At 32.4% G+C, this 18,363-nt stretch overlaps 1 long non-coding RNA gene across 1 annotated transcript; it reads left to right on the top strand.

Moving 5' to 3' along the window:
* Positions 1–1,474: 1,474 nt before the first annotated feature.
* LOC149775617 (uncharacterized) lies at positions 1,475–17,746 on the top strand. Its single transcript, XR_016416511.1, has 5 exons — positions 1,475–3,939; positions 6,938–7,149; positions 10,148–10,359; positions 13,358–13,569; positions 16,568–17,746. It is a non-coding gene; the product is annotated as an uncharacterized LOC149775617 (long non-coding RNA).
* Positions 17,747–18,363: the final 617 nt, after the last annotated feature.

Genomic DNA, 18,363 nt, shown 5'->3' with positions numbered 1-18,363 from the left:
GCTGTCAACATCTCAGACTACACATTGAGGCATCACATGTTACTGGCATTCATGCTTTGGTTTTAGATGGGGAAACCTCACATGTCTACATTTGACCTGGTCCAACAACATTGTCAGCTTTTTACAATGAATACAGTCATAGGATTAAACAATCATGGTTGGGTATTTTACCTAATCACTCACAAAGTAAATAAAGTCTTACAGACCTTATATTAACTTTGTTAGTGAGTATATAAAATTTACACATCAACAAATACTAGGGGTGAAACGATTCATCAATATAAGAGATGGATACTCGATAAAAATCGATACTTACCATATGCGTGTTATTTGTCTTCGGCAGTCATGAATAATTTTTATTGTCTTTTTATTCTGTAAAATTATAATCCATCTGAAATAATATTTGCAGTCATGGGACTCATGTTTATTAATAAAAAATGAAACAGGCTATTTGAGAATAACCATTTGCCATCTACAAGTTTGCATGAAATGATATGGTTCGTCATCTGTCCCCGCTCCCATTTTCCGTGCTAATTATCGTAACCCAGAGGTATGGTCAGCATACATTCCAAATGTGTTCTATGTGCATAATGAAGTGATTAACTCATCAATTTAATAAGCACTTTCACGCAAGGTTTCTACTTTGAATATATCTTGATTCCTTTGGTCGATTTGAAAGCTACGCTTTCAGTTTGTTGCATGGTGTGGTTATTGCTTGTTCCAGTCCAGGGTAAACAATAACCTCCAATCAGCAATTTAGCTTATTCTTTGTGTGACAAACAGGAAGTATTGGCAGAGCAACAGAGGTCACAACGGACAGTTTATCTGGTGATTTTTCATCCAACAATGACCTATTGCAGAAAAATGAGAATAATTTTACACTGAAGATATATTACAAGTAAAAACAAATTAATGATTTTTGTAGAAAGCATACATGTGAGATTTTGACTGCAGCAGTCAGGTTAATTCCTGATGCAACTGGTGGTTTTTATACTGAACCAACACTGCCACCAACCCCTAAATTTTGCATTCATTTTTGACAGGAAATAGCTACTTTGAATATTTTCATGTGACAAGGCAGCTAAAAGAATCAGTATATGCCTTGTGCATGAATAAAGTTCACTAGCAATATAACAAATTAGCATACTTTTCATCACTCTTCAACCATCTAGATTTTTAGATATTTGCCTCTGTATAAGACACGCCTAAATACGTAAGCCAAGTTTGCTGCTCATTTGCAGCCCAAGTGATGCATTTGATCTCCAATGCTCATCTAACTGTGACAGGCAGTCACCAACAAGCCAACCCATTTTCAAGCCTAACTCAAAGTAAATCTAAACCACATTAAAGATTTATCTTATGTGTGAATTTATAAATGCTAGGCTTGTGATAATTAGGTTCATGCCTTCTACCTTAAAAATTAGGGAGGTGTCAAAATACGAAACAATCCAGTGAGACCATAGTCTTCGCGGGAAAGTCATTAGATATGGAATTACATCACAATTAATACTTCCAGTTCAGTACCCACGAATGTAGTTCTAGTCTATTTTTAGAACATTTTTTCCTCTCTCATTTTGGTGGTGATAGAAGAGTTTTATTTATGCATTTTTGGTAGGGATTTAAAGGTAACTGTTTATTCTTGATAATATGAGCTCAGGGTGTTGTTGTCTGCATGTATTTTGGCGACAGTGCACAGTGAGTAATAAGGCCTTGGTGATGATCCGGAAGTGAAATACGTGTTCTGGTTACATGCTGTTATGTTGACAGTCAATGATCTAAAAAAAGAGCAGGTCAACCTTTGACAAGAACTTCACCGTGAAGTCATCTTTGAAGGTATTTTAGATTAACATATGATTTGCATTGATTGTCACACAGTGGAAAGGTCAGTACTGAGAAACAAATGTAGAGAACATATAGTAAAATTAATTGTGTACTATGTCCTGTCAGGGCAGTATTGGAGCAAAGTTTAAATTGGTATAAAATCTTTATTATTAAAGATAGACACATGAAATTTTAATATGTCATGTATATTGACCTTCAAAATATAAGAATGAAATTAAAAGTAAAAAATTAATTTTTATTTTAAAAATTTTAATAAAATTTAAAAAAAATAAAAAAAAATAATTAAAAAACCCCTAAAATGCACATATATAATATTTTTGGGAATCATATTAAATGTTATCAGCATGTATGTATTCCTACACCATATAAAAGCTCCAATGTTGGATTTTTGTCACATTTTGTCAGAGAAAATATCTTTGTAGACCTTCATTAAAAATACATGAAGACAAAATTATAATTTGTATTGGCCATTCAGACTATTTATTATGGGTCCAATCAGTTAATTTATGTGTTTATGGTGGGGTCACTTCCTGAGTAACAAACATCTACTTGTATAGCCTTCAGTAATTGTTTATAAACATAGTTATAAGGTATTTAGTGAGAGGACAGCGATGAAAACTTTATACTAGAACCTACTCAAGTTCTCTACTAAATCATTTTAACTGTCTGAGAATGAAATACAGGTCAAAGGGATAAAATATGCTTCCCCCAGGTATATTTACCCTTGGATGTAAGAAAAAAGCAAAATGATGTAAGTTGAATACAAAATGCATTCCATTTTATTGTTCAGTTAGGTTAAGATATTGATTGGTGTAGTGCGGCATTGTGGCCTATATGATGTTATGGGAATTCTAATGATCCATCTTGCTTTATGCATTATTAATTACTAATACTATTTGTTAACTGACACTCTAAAGATTACATAAGAAGCATTCAAACAAATTATTTGAATTTAACTTTGTACATGGTTACATATCCCACATGTACAAATATCCATCCATTTTAGAATGTTTGGGATCAAAAGTTCACATTCAGTACATCATATAGGCTGATATTGTACCTATAGTGAACCTGTAAAGCACATTTATGGCTATGTGCACTGAAAATATCCCAAAATGTTATTTTCATCATGAATATGCCTATGTATGGTAACATATTTCAATTTAGTACTTTGACAGAGTACGGTATTGAAACATCAGCTGATATCTGATTCCATTCAATCAATGAGCTTAATAATTGGTAACCAACACTCTTCAAAATACCATATAAGTGTTCAAATAGATAATTTGAATTATGTTTGCACATTTGATCTTAACAAGTACATTGTATATGTCCCACATATGCAAATTTCCATCCTTGTTTACAAGTTTTGGGGATGAGAATTTCACATTTAGCTGATGATATAGGATTTATTGGTACTTATAGTTGATTTGTATGACCACATTTGGCTGTATTCACTTGCAATATCCAAAATTGTTATTTCCCTCATGAATAAGAATGCTTATAGTAACACATTCTAATTTAGTACATTGTCACTTGACTTTCCTGTATACTGGTATGTAATAATGTTTACACCAATGATCAAACCTCACCGCCCCAACATTGCCTTAAACTTCATGATACATAGTCTACCTGATTAGTTATTTAACTTGTAAATGGGTAAATGTGCTTCTAGAAACCTCATATACTTTTAGGATGAATTTAACACTTTAATACATGGCCATTGCTTCACATTTCTGAGTGTCACTCTGTCAAGTTTAATATTTTCCCCCATGCTTGCAACCTTAATGTTAATTTGAAATCACCATATCTAACACATTTTAACTTCATTTACATAGATCTTACTGTTTTTTAGAATTAAGTGAAACATATTGTATCTTTTCAGGTCTAGCCTGGTATCTGGAACAAAGTGTTAGAGTTGGATTAGCTTGGAAGCTCTCCTGAGTAGTCTGGTGGTAATAGCATGGTTTCATAAGGGCATGTGCAGTGTACTGCCATAAGTGACCAAGATTAGTTCATATCACCACACTGATATATGGCACCTCAAAGACATGGCTCAGGTTTTCATGAGAGAGATCAGCACCATTTTTCAGTAAGGTAGAACCTCCCTAGAAACTATTTTCCTATCCCATTGCCACCTTTTGTTGTTATCGACATTGAAATGGAATGCATTTTTGCTATAAAACATGGTAGTGGTCCCATTAGAACTTTAAATCTGAATGTGCTATTAGTTATGGAAACAACTGCCTAAGTACCTGAGACAATAAATGTGGAACATAGCACCTGTCAGTGTTTCTTTAGTGTGTACACCTATATGCATCTGGACAGGCATATTGCGGTTTGCTGCCAAAATCACTATGAGCTATGATGCTTCACTACCCCTGGGGAAAATGTTATCAGTTATACAGACCCAAACTACCATTTGTTTTAAATATCATTCATTAGTCAACTTTTCTGTCTAAAATTTGTCAAACTGTGTTTTAAAACTTGTATGAAAATTTAAGTTTTCAATAAAATTTAGTTTTTAAAATTTAAATGTTTATTTAATTTGCCATTAAAACTGAATTTATCAACATTTGTAACTTTCAAACATATTTTCAGACAGGGCTTATCTTGTATCGCAATTAGGTTTTTACTGCATTGAAAAATTCCTATAATTAAGGAAGATATAGCAAATTTAGTTTTGGTTTCTCAAGAGCACTTGGACCAGAACTTGCACCCTGTGGAACACCAGCACTACATACTTTCTGACAGGTGTCACATGTTTTCCTTGCAAGAAAATTCAAAAAGTCTTCATGTATAAAGTTGAAATAGGTATAGCATGCAAATATAAAAGTTTGACTAAAATTGGCGTAAAACTTGGAGCCTGTCAGGAATTACATCACAATTAATACTTCCAGTTCAGTACCCACGAATGTAGTTCTAGTCTATTTTTAGAACATTTTTTCCTCTCTCATTTTGGTGGTGATAGAAGAGTTTTATTTATGCATTTTTGGTAGGGATTTAAAGGTAACTGTTTATTCTTGATAATATTGTCTGTATGTATTTTGGCGACAGTGCACAGTGAGTAATAAGGCCTTGGTGATGATCCGGAAGTGAAATACGTGTTCTGGTTACATGCTGTTATGTTGACAGTCAATGATCTAAAAAAAGAGCAGGTCAACCTTTGACAAGAACTTCACCGTGAAGTCATCTTTGAAGGTATTTTAGATTAACATATGATTTGCATTGATTGTCACACAGTGGAAAGGTCAGTACTGAGAAACAAATGTAGAGAACATATAGTAAAATTAATTGTGTACTATGTCCTGTCAGGGCAGTATTGGAGCAAAGTTTAAATTGGTATAAAATCTTTATTATTAAAGATAGACACATGAAATTTTAATATGTCATGTATATTGACCTTCAAAATATAAGAATGAAATTAAAAGTAAAAAATTAATTTTTATTTTAAAAATTTTAATAAAATTTAAAAAAAATAAAAAAAAATAATTAAAAAACCCCTAAAATGCACATATATAATATTTTTGGGAATCATATTAAATGTTATCAGCATGTATGTATTCCTACACCATATAAAAGCTCCAATGTTGGATTTTTGTCACATTTTGTCAGAGAAAATATCTTTGTAGACCTTCATTAAAAATACATGAAGACAAAATTATAATTTGTATTGGCCATTCAGACTATTTATTATGGGTCCAATCAGTTAATTTATGTGTTTATGGTGGGGTCACTTCCTGAGTAACAAACATCTACTTGTATAGCCTTCAGTAATTGTTTATAAACATAGTTATAAGGTATTTAGTGAGAGGACAGCGATGAAAACTTTATACTAGAACCTACTCAAGTTCTCTACTAAATCATTTTAACTGTCTGAGAATGAAATACAGGTCAAAGGGATAAAATATGCTTCCCCCAGGTATATTTACCCTTGGATGTAAGAAAAAAGCAAAATGATGTAAGTTGAATACAAAATGCATTCCATTTTATTGTTCAGTTAGGTTAAGATATTGATTGGTGTAGTGCGGCATTGTGGCCTATATGATGTTATGGGAATTCTAATGATCCATCTTGCTTTATGCATTATTAATTACTAATACTATTTGTTAACTGACACTCTAAAGATTACATAAGAAGCATTCAAACAAATTATTTGAATTTAACTTTGTACATGGTTACATATCCCACATGTACAAATATCCATCCATTTTAGAATGTTTGGGATCAAAAGTTCACATTCAGTACATCATATAGGCTGATATTGTACCTATAGTGAACCTGTAAAGCACATTTATGGCTATGTGCACTGAAAATATCCCAAAATGTTATTTTCATCATGAATATGCCTATGTATGGTAACATATTTCAATTTAGTACTTTGACAGAGTACGGTATTGAAACATCAGCTGATATCTGATTCCATTCAATCAATGAGCTTAATAATTGGTAACCAACACTCTTCAAAATACCATATAAGTGTTCAAATAGATAATTTGAATTATGTTTGCACATTTGATCTTAACAAGTACATTGTATATGTCCCACATATGCAAATTTCCATCCTTGTTTGCAAGTTTTGGGGATGAGAATTTCACATTTAGCTGATGATATAGGATTTATTGGTACTTATAGTTGATTTGTATGACCACATTTGGCTGTATTCACTTGCAATATCCAAAATTGTTATTTCCCTCATGAATAAGAATGCTTATAGTAACACATTCTAATTTAGTACATTGTCACTTGACTTTCCTGTATACTGGTATGTAATAATGTTTACACCAATGATCAAACCTCACCGCCCCAACATTGCCTTAAACTTCATGATACATAGTCTACCTGATTAGTTATTTAACTTGTAAATGGGTAAATGTGCTTCTAGAAACCTCATATACTTTTAGGATGAATTTAACACTTTAATACATGGCCATTGCTTCACATTTCTGAGTGTCACTCTGTCAAGTTTAATATTTTCCCCCATGCTTGCAACCTTAATGTTAATTTGAAATCACCATATCTAACACATTTTAACTTCATTTACATAGATCTTACTGTTTTTTAGAATTAAGTGAAACATATTGTATCTTTTCAGGTCTAGCCTGGTATCTGGAACAAAGTGTTAGAGTTGGATTAGCTTGGAAGCTCTCCTGAGTAGTCTGGTGGTAATAGCATGGTTTCATAAGGGCATGTGCAGTGTACTGCCATAAGTGACCAAGATTAGTTCATATCACCACACTGATATATGGCACCTCAAAGACATGGCTCAGGTTTTCATGAGAGAGATCAGCACCATTTTTCAGTAAGGTAGAACCTCCCTAGAAACTATTTTCCTATCCCATTGCCACCTTTTGTTGTTATCGACATTGAAATGGAATGCATTTTTGCTATAAAACATGGTAGTGGTCCCATTAGAACTTTAAATCTGAATGTGCTATTAGTTATGGAAACAACTGCCTAAGTACCTGAGACAATAAATGTGGAACATAGCACCTGTCAGTGTTTCTTTAGTGTGTACACCTATATGCATCTGGACAGGCATATTGCGGTTTGCTGCCAAAATCACTATGAGCTATGATGCTTCACTACCCCTGGGGAAAATGTTATCAGTTATACAGACCCAAACTACCATTTGTTTTAAATATCATTCATTAGTCAACTTTTCTGTCTAAAATTTGTCAAACTGTGTTTTAAAACTTGTATGAAAATTTAAGTTTTCAATAAAATTTAGTTTTTAAAATTTAAATGTTTATTTAATTTGCCATTAAAACTGAATTTATCAACATTTGTAACTTTCAAACATATTTTCAGACAGGGCTTATCTTGTATCGCAATTAGGTTTTTACTGCATTGAAAAATTCCTATAATTAAGGAAGATATAGCAAATTTAGTTTTGGTTTCTCAAGAGCACTTGGACCAGAACTTGCACCCTGTGGAACACCAGCACTACATACTTTCTGACAGGTGTCACATGTTTTCCTTGCAAGAAAATTCAAAAAGTCTTCATGTATAAAGTTGAAATAGGTATAGCATGCAAATATAAAAGTTTGACTAAAATTGGCGTAAAACTTGGAGCCTGTCAGGAATTACATCACAATTAATACTTCCAGTTCAGTACCCACGAATGTAGTTCTAGTCTATTTTTAGAACATTTTTTCCTCTCTCATTTTGGTGGTGATAGAAGAGTTTTATTTATGCATTTTTGGTAGGGATTTAAAGGTAACTGTTTATTCTTGATAATATTGTCTGTATGTATTTTGGCGACAGTGCACAGTGAGTAATAAGGCCTTGGTGATGATCCGGAAGTGAAATACGTGTTCTGGTTACATGCTGTTATGTTGACAGTCAATGATCTAAAAAAAGAGCAGGTCAACCTTTGACAAGAACTTCACCGTGAAGTCATCTTTGAAGGTATTTTAGATTAACATATGATTTGCATTGATTGTCACACAGTGGAAAGGTCAGTACTGAGAAACAAATGTAGAGAACATATAGTAAAATTAATTGTGTACTATGTCCTGTCAGGGCAGTATTGGAGCAAAGTTTAAATTGGTATAAAATCTTTATTATTAAAGATAGACACATGAAATTTTAATATGTCATGTATATTGACCTTCAAAATATAAGAATGAAATTAAAAGTAAAAAATTAATTTTTATTTTAAAAATTTTAATAAAATTTAAAAAAAATAAAAAAAAATAATTAAAAAACCCCTAAAATGCACATATATAATATTTTTGGGAATCATATTAAATGTTATCAGCATGTATGTATTCCTACACCATATAAAAGCTCCAATGTTGGATTTTTGTCACATTTTGTCAGAGAAAATATCTTTGTAGACCTTCATTAAAAATACATGAAGACAAAATTATAATTTGTATTGGCCATTCAGACTATTTATTATGGGTCCAATCAGTTAATTTATGTGTTTATGGTGGGGTCACTTCCTGAGTAACAAACATCTACTTGTATAGCCTTCAGTAATTGTTTATAAACATAGTTATAAGGTATTTAGTGAGAGGACAGCGATGAAAACTTTATACTAGAACCTACTCAAGTTCTCTACTAAATCATTTTAACTGTCTGAGAATGAAATACAGGTCAAAGGGATAAAATATGCTTCCCCCAGGTATATTTACCCTTGGATGTAAGAAAAAAGCAAAATGATGTAAGTTGAATACAAAATGCATTCCATTTTATTGTTCAGTTAGGTTAAGATATTGATTGGTGTAGTGCGGCATTGTGGCCTATATGATGTTATGGGAATTCTAATGATCCATCTTGCTTTATGCATTATTAATTACTAATACTATTTGTTAACTGACACTCTAAAGATTACATAAGAAGCATTCAAACAAATTATTTGAATTTAACTTTGTACATGGTTACATATCCCACATGTACAAATATCCATCCATTTTAGAATGTTTGGGATCAAAAGTTCACATTCAGTACATCATATAGGCTGATATTGTACCTATAGTGAACCTGTAAAGCACATTTATGGCTATGTGCACTGAAAATATCCCAAAATGTTATTTTCATCATGAATATGCCTATGTATGGTAACATATTTCAATTTAGTACTTTGACAGAGTACGGTATTGAAACATCAGCTGATATCTGATTCCATTCAATCAATGAGCTTAATAATTGGTAACCAACACTCTTCAAAATACCATATAAGTGTTCAAATAGATAATTTGAATTATGTTTGCACATTTGATCTTAACAAGTACATTGTATATGTCCCACATATGCAAATTTCCATCCTTGTTTACAAGTTTTGGGGATGAGAATTTCACATTTAGCTGATGATATAGGATTTATTGGTACTTATAGTTGATTTGTATGACCACATTTGGCTGTATTCACTTGCAATATCCAAAATTGTTATTTCCCTCATGAATAAGAATGCTTATAGTAACACATTCTAATTTAGTACATTGTCACTTGACTTTCCTGTATACTGGTATGTAATAATGTTTACACCAATGATCAAACCTCACCGCCCCAACATTGCCTTAAACTTCATGATACATAGTCTACCTGATTAGTTATTTAACTTGTAAATGGGTAAATGTGCTTCTAGAAACCTCATATACTTTTAGGATGAATTTAACACTTTAATACATGGCCATTGCTTCACATTTCTGAGTGTCACTCTGTCAAGTTTAATATTTTCCCCCATGCTTGCAACCTTAATGTTAATTTGAAATCACCATATCTAACACATTTTAACTTCATTTACATAGATCTTACTGTTTTTTAGAATTAAGTGAAACATATTGTATCTTTTCAGGTCTAGCCTGGTATCTGGAACAAAGTGTTAGAGTTGGATTAGCTTGGAAGCTCTCCTGAGTAGTCTGGTGGTAATAGCATGGTTTCATAAGGGCATGTGCAGTGTACTGCCATAAGTGACCAAGATTAGTTCATATCACCACACTGATATATGGCACCTCAAAGACATGGCTCAGGTTTTCATGAGAGAGATCAGCACCATTTTTCAGTAAGGTAGAACCTCCCTAGAAACTATTTTCCTATCCCATTGCCACCTTTTGTTGTTATCGACATTGAAATGGAATGCATTTTTGCTATAAAACATGGTAGTGGTCCCATTAGAACTTTAAATCTGAATGTGCTATTAGTTATGGAAACAACTGCCTAAGTACCTGAGACAATAAATGTGGAACATAGCACCTGTCAGTGTTTCTTTAGTGTGTACACCTATATGCATCTGGACAGGCATATTGCGGTTTGCTGCCAAAATCACTATGAGCTATGATGCTTCACTACCCCTGGGGAAAATGTTATCAGTTATACAGACCCAAACTACCATTTGTTTTAAATATCATTCATTAGTCAACTTTTCTGTCTAAAATTTGTCAAACTGTGTTTTAAAACTTGTATGAAAATTTAAGTTTTCAATAAAATTTAGTTTTTAAAATTTAAATGTTTATTTAATTTGCCATTAAAACTGAATTTATCAACATTTGTAACTTTCAAACATATTTTCAGACAGGGCTTATCTTGTATCGCAATTAGGTTTTTACTGCATTGAAAAATTCCTATAATTAAGGAAGATATAGCAAATTTAGTTTTGGTTTCTCAAGAGCACTTGGACCAGAACTTGCACCCTGTGGAACACCAGCACTACATACTTTCTGACAGGTGTCACATGTTTTCCTTGCAAGAAAATTCAAAAAGTCTTCATGTATAAAGTTGAAATAGGTATAGCATGCAAATATAAAAGTTTGACTAAAATTGGCGTAAAACTTGGAGCCTGTCAGGAATTACATCACAATTAATACTTCCAGTTCAGTACCCACGAATGTAGTTCTAGTCTATTTTTAGAACATTTTTTCCTCTCTCATTTTGGTGGTGATAGAAGAGTTTTATTTATGCATTTTTGGTAGGGATTTAAAGGTAACTGTTTATTCTTGATAATATTGTCTGTATGTATTTTGGCGACAGTGCACAGTGAGTAATAAGGCCTTGGTGATGATCCGGAAGTGAAATACGTGTTCTGGTTACATGCTGTTATGTTGACAGTCAATGATCTAAAAAAAGAGCAGGTCAACCTTTGACAAGAACTTCACCGTGAAGTCATCTTTGAAGGTATTTTAGATTAACATATGATTTGCATTGATTGTCACACAGTGGAAAGGTCAGTACTGAGAAACAAATGTAGAGAACATATAGTAAAATTAATTGTGTACTATGTCCTGTCAGGGCAGTATTGGAGCAAAGTTTAAATTGGTATAAAATCTTTATTATTAAAGATAGACACATGAAATTTTAATATGTCATGTATATTGACCTTCAAAATATAAGAATGAAATTAAAAGTAAAAAATTAATTTTTATTTTAAAAATTTTAATAAAATTTAAAAAAAATAAAAAAAAATAATTAAAAAACCCCTAAAATGCACATATATAATATTTTTGGGAATCATATTAAATGTTATCAGCATGTATGTATTCCTACACCATATAAAAGCTCCAATGTTGGATTTTTGTCACATTTTGTCAGAGAAAATATCTTTGTAGACCTTCATTAAAAATACATGAAGACAAAATTATAATTTGTATTGGCCATTCAGACTATTTATTATGGGTCCAATCAGTTAATTTATGTGTTTATGGTGGGGTCACTTCCTGAGTAACAAACATCTACTTGTATAGCCTTCAGTAATTGTTTATAAACATAGTTATAAGGTATTTAGTGAGAGGACAGCGATGAAAACTTTATACTAGAACCTACTCAAGTTCTCTACTAAATCATTTTAACTGTCTGAGAATGAAATACAGGTCAAAGGGATAAAATATGCTTCCCCCAGGTATATTTACCCTTGGATGTAAGAAAAAAGCAAAATGATGTAAGTTGAATACAAAATGCATTCCATTTTATTGTTCAGTTAGGTTAAGATATTGATTGGTGTAGTGCGGCATTGTGGCCTATATGATGTTATGGGAATTCTAATGATCCATCTTGCTTTATGCATTATTAATTACTAATACTATTTGTTAACTGACACTCTAAAGATTACATAAGAAGCATTCAAACAAATTATTTGAATTTAACTTTGTACATGGTTACATATCCCACATGTACAAATATCCATCCATTTTAGAATGTTTGGGATCAAAAGTTCACATTCAGTACATCATATAGGCTGATATTGTACCTATAGTGAACCTGTAAAGCACATTTATGGCTATGTGCACTGAAAATATCCCAAAATGTTATTTTCATCATGAATATGCCTATGTATGGTAACATATTTCAATTTAGTACTTTGACAGAGTACGGTATTGAAACATCAGCTGATATCTGATTCCATTCAATCAATGAGCTTAATAATTGGTAACCAACACTCTTCAAAATACCATATAAGTGTTCAAATAGATAATTTGAATTATGTTTGCACATTTGATCTTAACAAGTACATTGTATATGTCCCACATATGCAAATTTCCATCCTTGTTTACAAGTTTTGGGGATGAGAATTTCACATTTAGCTGATGATATAGGATTTATTGGTACTTATAGTTGATTTGTATGACCACATTTGGCTGTATTCACTTGCAATATCCAAAATTGTTATTTCCCTCATGAATAAGAATGCTTATAGTAACACATTCTAATTTAGTACATTGTCACTTGACTTTCCTGTATACTGGTATGTAATAATGTTTACACCAATGATCAAACCTCACCGCCCCAACATTGCCTTAAACTTCATGATACATAGTCTACCTGATTAGTTATTTAACTTGTAAATGGGTAAATGTGCTTCTAGAAACCTCATATACTTTTAGGATGAATTTAACACTTTAATACATGGCCATTGCTTCACATTTCTGAGTGTCACTCTGTCAAGTTTAATATTTTCCCCCATGCTTGCAACCTTAATGTTAATTTGAAATCACCATATCTAACACATTTTAACTTCATTTACATAGATCTTACTGTTTTTTAGAATTAAGTGAAACATATTGTATCTTTTCAGGTCTAGCCTGGTATCTGGAACAAAGTGTTAGAGTTGGATTAGCTTGGAAGCTCTCCTGAGTAGTCTGGTGGTAATAGCATGGTTTCATAAGGGCATGTGCAGTGTACTGCCATAAGTGACCAAGATTAGTTCATATCACCACACTGATATATGGCACCTCAAAGACATGGCTCAGGTTTTCATGAGAGAGATCAGCACCATTTTTCAGTAAGGTAGAACCTCCCTAGAAACTATTTTCCTATCCCATTGCCACCTTTTGTTGTTATCGACATTGAAATGGAATGCATTTTTGCTATAAAACATGGTAGTGGTCCCATTAGAACTTTAAATCTGAATGTGCTATTAGTTATGGAAACAACTGCCTAAGTACCTGAGACAATAAATGTGGAACATAGCACCTGTCAGTGTTTCTTTAGTGTGTACACCTATATGCATCTGGACAGGCATATTGCGGTTTGCTGCCAAAATCACTATGAGCTATGATGCTTCACTACCCCTGGGGAAAATGTTATCAGTTATACAGACCCAAACTACCATTTGTTTTAAATATCATTCATTAGTCAACTTTTCTGTCTAAAATTTGTCAAACTGTGTTTTAAAACTTGTATGAAAATTTAAGTTTTCAATAAAATTTAGTTTTTAAAATTTAAATGTTTATTTAATTTGCCATTAAAACTGAATTTATCAACATTTGTAACTTTCAAACATATTTTCAGACAGGGCTTATCTTGTATCGCAATTAGGTTTTTACTGCATTGAAAAATTCCTATAATTAAGGAAGATATAGCAAATTTAGTTTTGGTTTCTCAAGAGCACTTGGACCAGAACTTGCACCCTGTGGAACACCAGCACTACATACTTTCTGACAGGTGTCACATGTTTTCCTTGCAAGAAAATTCAAAAAGTCTTCATGTATAAAGTTGAAATAGGTATAGCATGCAAATATAAAAGTTTGACTAAAATTGGCGTAAAACTTGGAGCCTGTCAGGAATTACATCACAATTAATACTTCCAGTTCAGTACCCACGAATGTAGTTCTAGTCTATTTTTAGAACATTTTTTCCTCTCTCATTTTGGTGGTGATAGAAGAGTTTTATTTATGCATTTTTGGTAGGGATTTAAAGGTAACTGTTTATTCTTGATAATATTGTCTGTATGTATTTTGGCGACAGTGCACAGTGAGTAATAAGGCCTTGGTGATGATCCGGAAGTGAAATACGTGTTCTGGTTACATGCTGTTATGTTGACAGTCAATGATCTAAAAAAAGAGCAGGTCAACCTTTGACAAGAACTTCACCGTGAAGTCATCTTTGAAGGTATTTTAGATTAACATATGATTTGCATTGATTGTCACACAGTGGAAAGGTCAGTACTGAGAAACAAATGTAGAGAACATATAGTAAAATTAATTGTGTACTATGTCCTGTCAGGGCAGTATTGGAGCAAAGTTTAAATTGGTATAAAATCTTTATTATTAAAGATAGACACATGAAATTTTAATATGTCATGTATATTGACCTTCAAAATATAAGAATGAAATTAAAAGTAAAAAATTAATTTTTATTTTAAAAATTTTAATAAAATTTAAAAAAAATAAAAAAAAATAATTAAAAAACCCCTAAAATGCACATATATAATATTTTTGGGAATCATATTAAATGTTATCAGCATGTATGTATTCCTACACCATATAAAAGCTCCAATGTTGGATTTTTGTCACATTTTGTCAGAGAAAATATCTTTGTAGACCTTCATTAAAAATACATGAAGACAAAATTATAATTTGTATTGGCCATTCAGACTATTTATTATGGGTCCAATCAGTTAATTTATGTGTTTATGGTGGGGTCACTTCCTGAGTATCAAACATCTACTTGTATAGCCTTCAGTAATTGTTTATAAACATAGTTATAAGGTATTTAGTGAGAGGACAGCGATGAAAACTTTATACTAGAACCTACTCAAGTTCTCTACTAAATCATTTTAACTGTCTGAGAATGAAATACAGGTCAAAGGGATAAAATATGCTTCCCCCAGGTATATTTACCCTTGGATGTAAGAAAAAAGCAAAATGATGTAAGTTGAATACAAAATGCATTCCATTTTATTGTTCAGTTAGGTTAAGATATTGATTGGTGTAGTGCGGCATTGTGGCCTATATGATGTTATGGGAATTCTAATGATCCATCTTGCTTTATGCATTATTAATTACTAATACTATTTGTTAACTGACACTCTAAAGATTACATAAGAAGCATTCAAACAAATTATTTGAATTTAACTTTGTACATGGTTACATATCCCACATGTACAAATATCCATCCATTTTAGAATGTTTGGGATCAAAAGTTCACATTCAGTACATCATATAGGCTGATATTGTACCTATAGTGAACCTGTAAAGCACATTTATGGCTATGTGCACTGAAAATATCCCAAAATGTTATTTTCATCATGAATATGCCTATGTATGGTAACATATTTCAATTTAGTACTTTGACAGAGTACGGTATTGAAACATCAGCTGATATCTGATTCCATTCAATCAATGAGCTTAATAATTGGTAACCAACACTCTTCAAAATACCATATAAGTGTTCAAATAGATAATTTGAATTATGTTTGCACATTTGATCTTAACAAGTACATTGTATATGTCCCACATATGCAAATTTCCATCCTTGTTTACAAGTTTTGGGGATGAGAATTTCACATTTAGCTGATGATATAGGATTTATTGGTACTTATAGTTGATTTGTATGACCACATTTGGCTGTATTCACTTGCAATATCCAAAATTGTTATTTCCCTCATGAATAAGAATGCTTATAGTAACACATTCTAATTTAGTACATTGTCACTTGACTTTCCTGTATACTGGTATGTAATAATGTTTACACCAATGATCAAACCTCACCGCCCCAACATTGCCTTAAACTTCATGATACATAGTCTACCTGATTAGTTATTTAACTTGTAAATGGGTAAATGTGCTTCTAGAAACCTCATATACTTTTAGGATGAATTTAACACTTTAATACATGGCCATTGCTTCACATTTCTGAGTGTCACTCTGTCAAGTTTAATATTTTCCCCCATGCTTGCAACCTTAATGTTAATTTGAAATCACCATATCTAACACATTTTAACTTCATTTACATAGATCTTACTGTTTTTTAGAATTAAGTGAAACATATTGTATCTTTTCAGGTCTAGCCTGGTATCTGGAACAAAGTGTTAGAGTTGGATTAGCTTGGAAGCTCTCCTGAGTAGTCTGGTGGTAATAGCATGGTTTCATAAGGGCATGTGCAGTGTACTGCCATAAGTGACCAAGATTAGTTCATATCACCACACTGATATATGGCACCTCAAAGACATGGCTCAGGTTTTCATGAGAGAGATCAGCACCATTTTTCAGTAAGGTAGAACCTCCCTAGAAACTATTTTCCTATCCCATTGCCACCTTTTGTTGTTATCGACATTGAAATGGAATGCATTTTTGCTATAAAACATGGTAGTGGTCCCATTAGAACTTTAAATCTGAATGTGCTATTAGTTATGGAAACAACTGCCTAAGTACCTGAGACAATAAATGTGGAACATAGCACCTGTCAGTGTTTCTTTAGTGTGTACACCTATATGCATCTGGACAGGCATATTGCGGTTTGCTGCCAAAATCACTATGAGCTATGATGCTTCACTACCCCTGGGGAAAATGTTATCAGTTATACAGACCCAAACTACCATTTGTTTTAAATATCATTCATTAGTCAACTTTTCTGTCTAAAATTTGTCAAACTGTGTTTTAAAACTTGTATGAAAATTTAAGTTTTCAATAAAATTTAGTTTTTAAAATTTAAATGTTTATTTAATTTGCCATTAAAACTGAATTTATCAATATTTGTAACTTTCAAACATATTTTCAGACAGGGCTTATCTTGTATCGCAATTAGGTTTTTACTGCATTGAAAAATTCCTATAATTAAGGAAGATATAGCAAATTTAGTTTTGGTTTCTCAAGAGCACTTGGACCAGAACTTGCACCCTGTGGAACACCAGCACTACATACTTTCTGACAGGTGTCACATGTTTTCCTTGCAAGAAAATTCAAAAAGTCTTCATGTATAAAGTTGAAATAGGTATAGCATGCAAATATAAAAGTTTGACTAAAATTGGCGTAAAACTTGGAGCCTGTCAGGAATTACATCACAATTAATACTTCCAGTTCAGTACCCACGAATGTAGTTCTAGTCTATTTTTAGAACATTTTTTCCTCTCTCATTTTGGTGGTGATAGAAGAGTTTTATTTATGCATTTTTGGTAGGGATTTAAAGGTAACTGTTTATTCTTGATAATATTGTCTGTATGTATTTTGGCGACAGTGCACAGTGAGTAATAAGGCCTTGGTGATGATCCGGAAGTGAAATACGTGTTCTGGTTACATGCTGTTATGTTGACAGTCAATGATCTAAAAAAAGAGCAGGTCAACCTTTGACAAGAACTTCACCGTGAAGTCATCTTTGAAGGTATTTTAGATTAACATATGATTTGCATTGATTGTCACACAGTGGAAAGGTCAGTACTGAGAAACAAATGTAGAGAACATATAGTAAAATTAATTGTGTACTATGTCCATATGCCAAGTACTTACGCGGAGATGCAGTCAGGGTATGCTATTGTGCGAATCGTGCAAATTATGTACGAATTCAAGTGCTTGAAGAACAGTTTACAAATGCGTGTTTAAAATGCGGGTTACCGTGAAAACTCAAAATGTCTGCTTCTCAGCATGGTTCATTATGATTTCGTTTTGCAAATACTTGCTGATGATAGTGATGATGACAATAATTTTTAAAGTTATGAAGTATATCAGATTATTCTAGCTGGAAAAGTGTTATACCATCGAGTGATTTTGAGCCCGAAATGGTGTTAATTACGAGTCAGATGTATATGCTGAATGGACACAGCATAGATGTCATGATTCTTTCAGTGATATTTCGAAATTACAC

This window comes from Sinohyriopsis cumingii, chromosome 19, assembly GCF_028554795.1.
Source record: "Sinohyriopsis cumingii isolate HCF-2022 chromosome 19, ASM2855479v2, whole genome shotgun sequence".
NCBI lineage: Eukaryota > Metazoa > Mollusca > Bivalvia > Unionida > Unionidae > Sinohyriopsis > Sinohyriopsis cumingii.
Note: the sequence above shows the minus strand (reverse complement) of the source record. Positions and strands in the feature narration are given on the sequence as shown.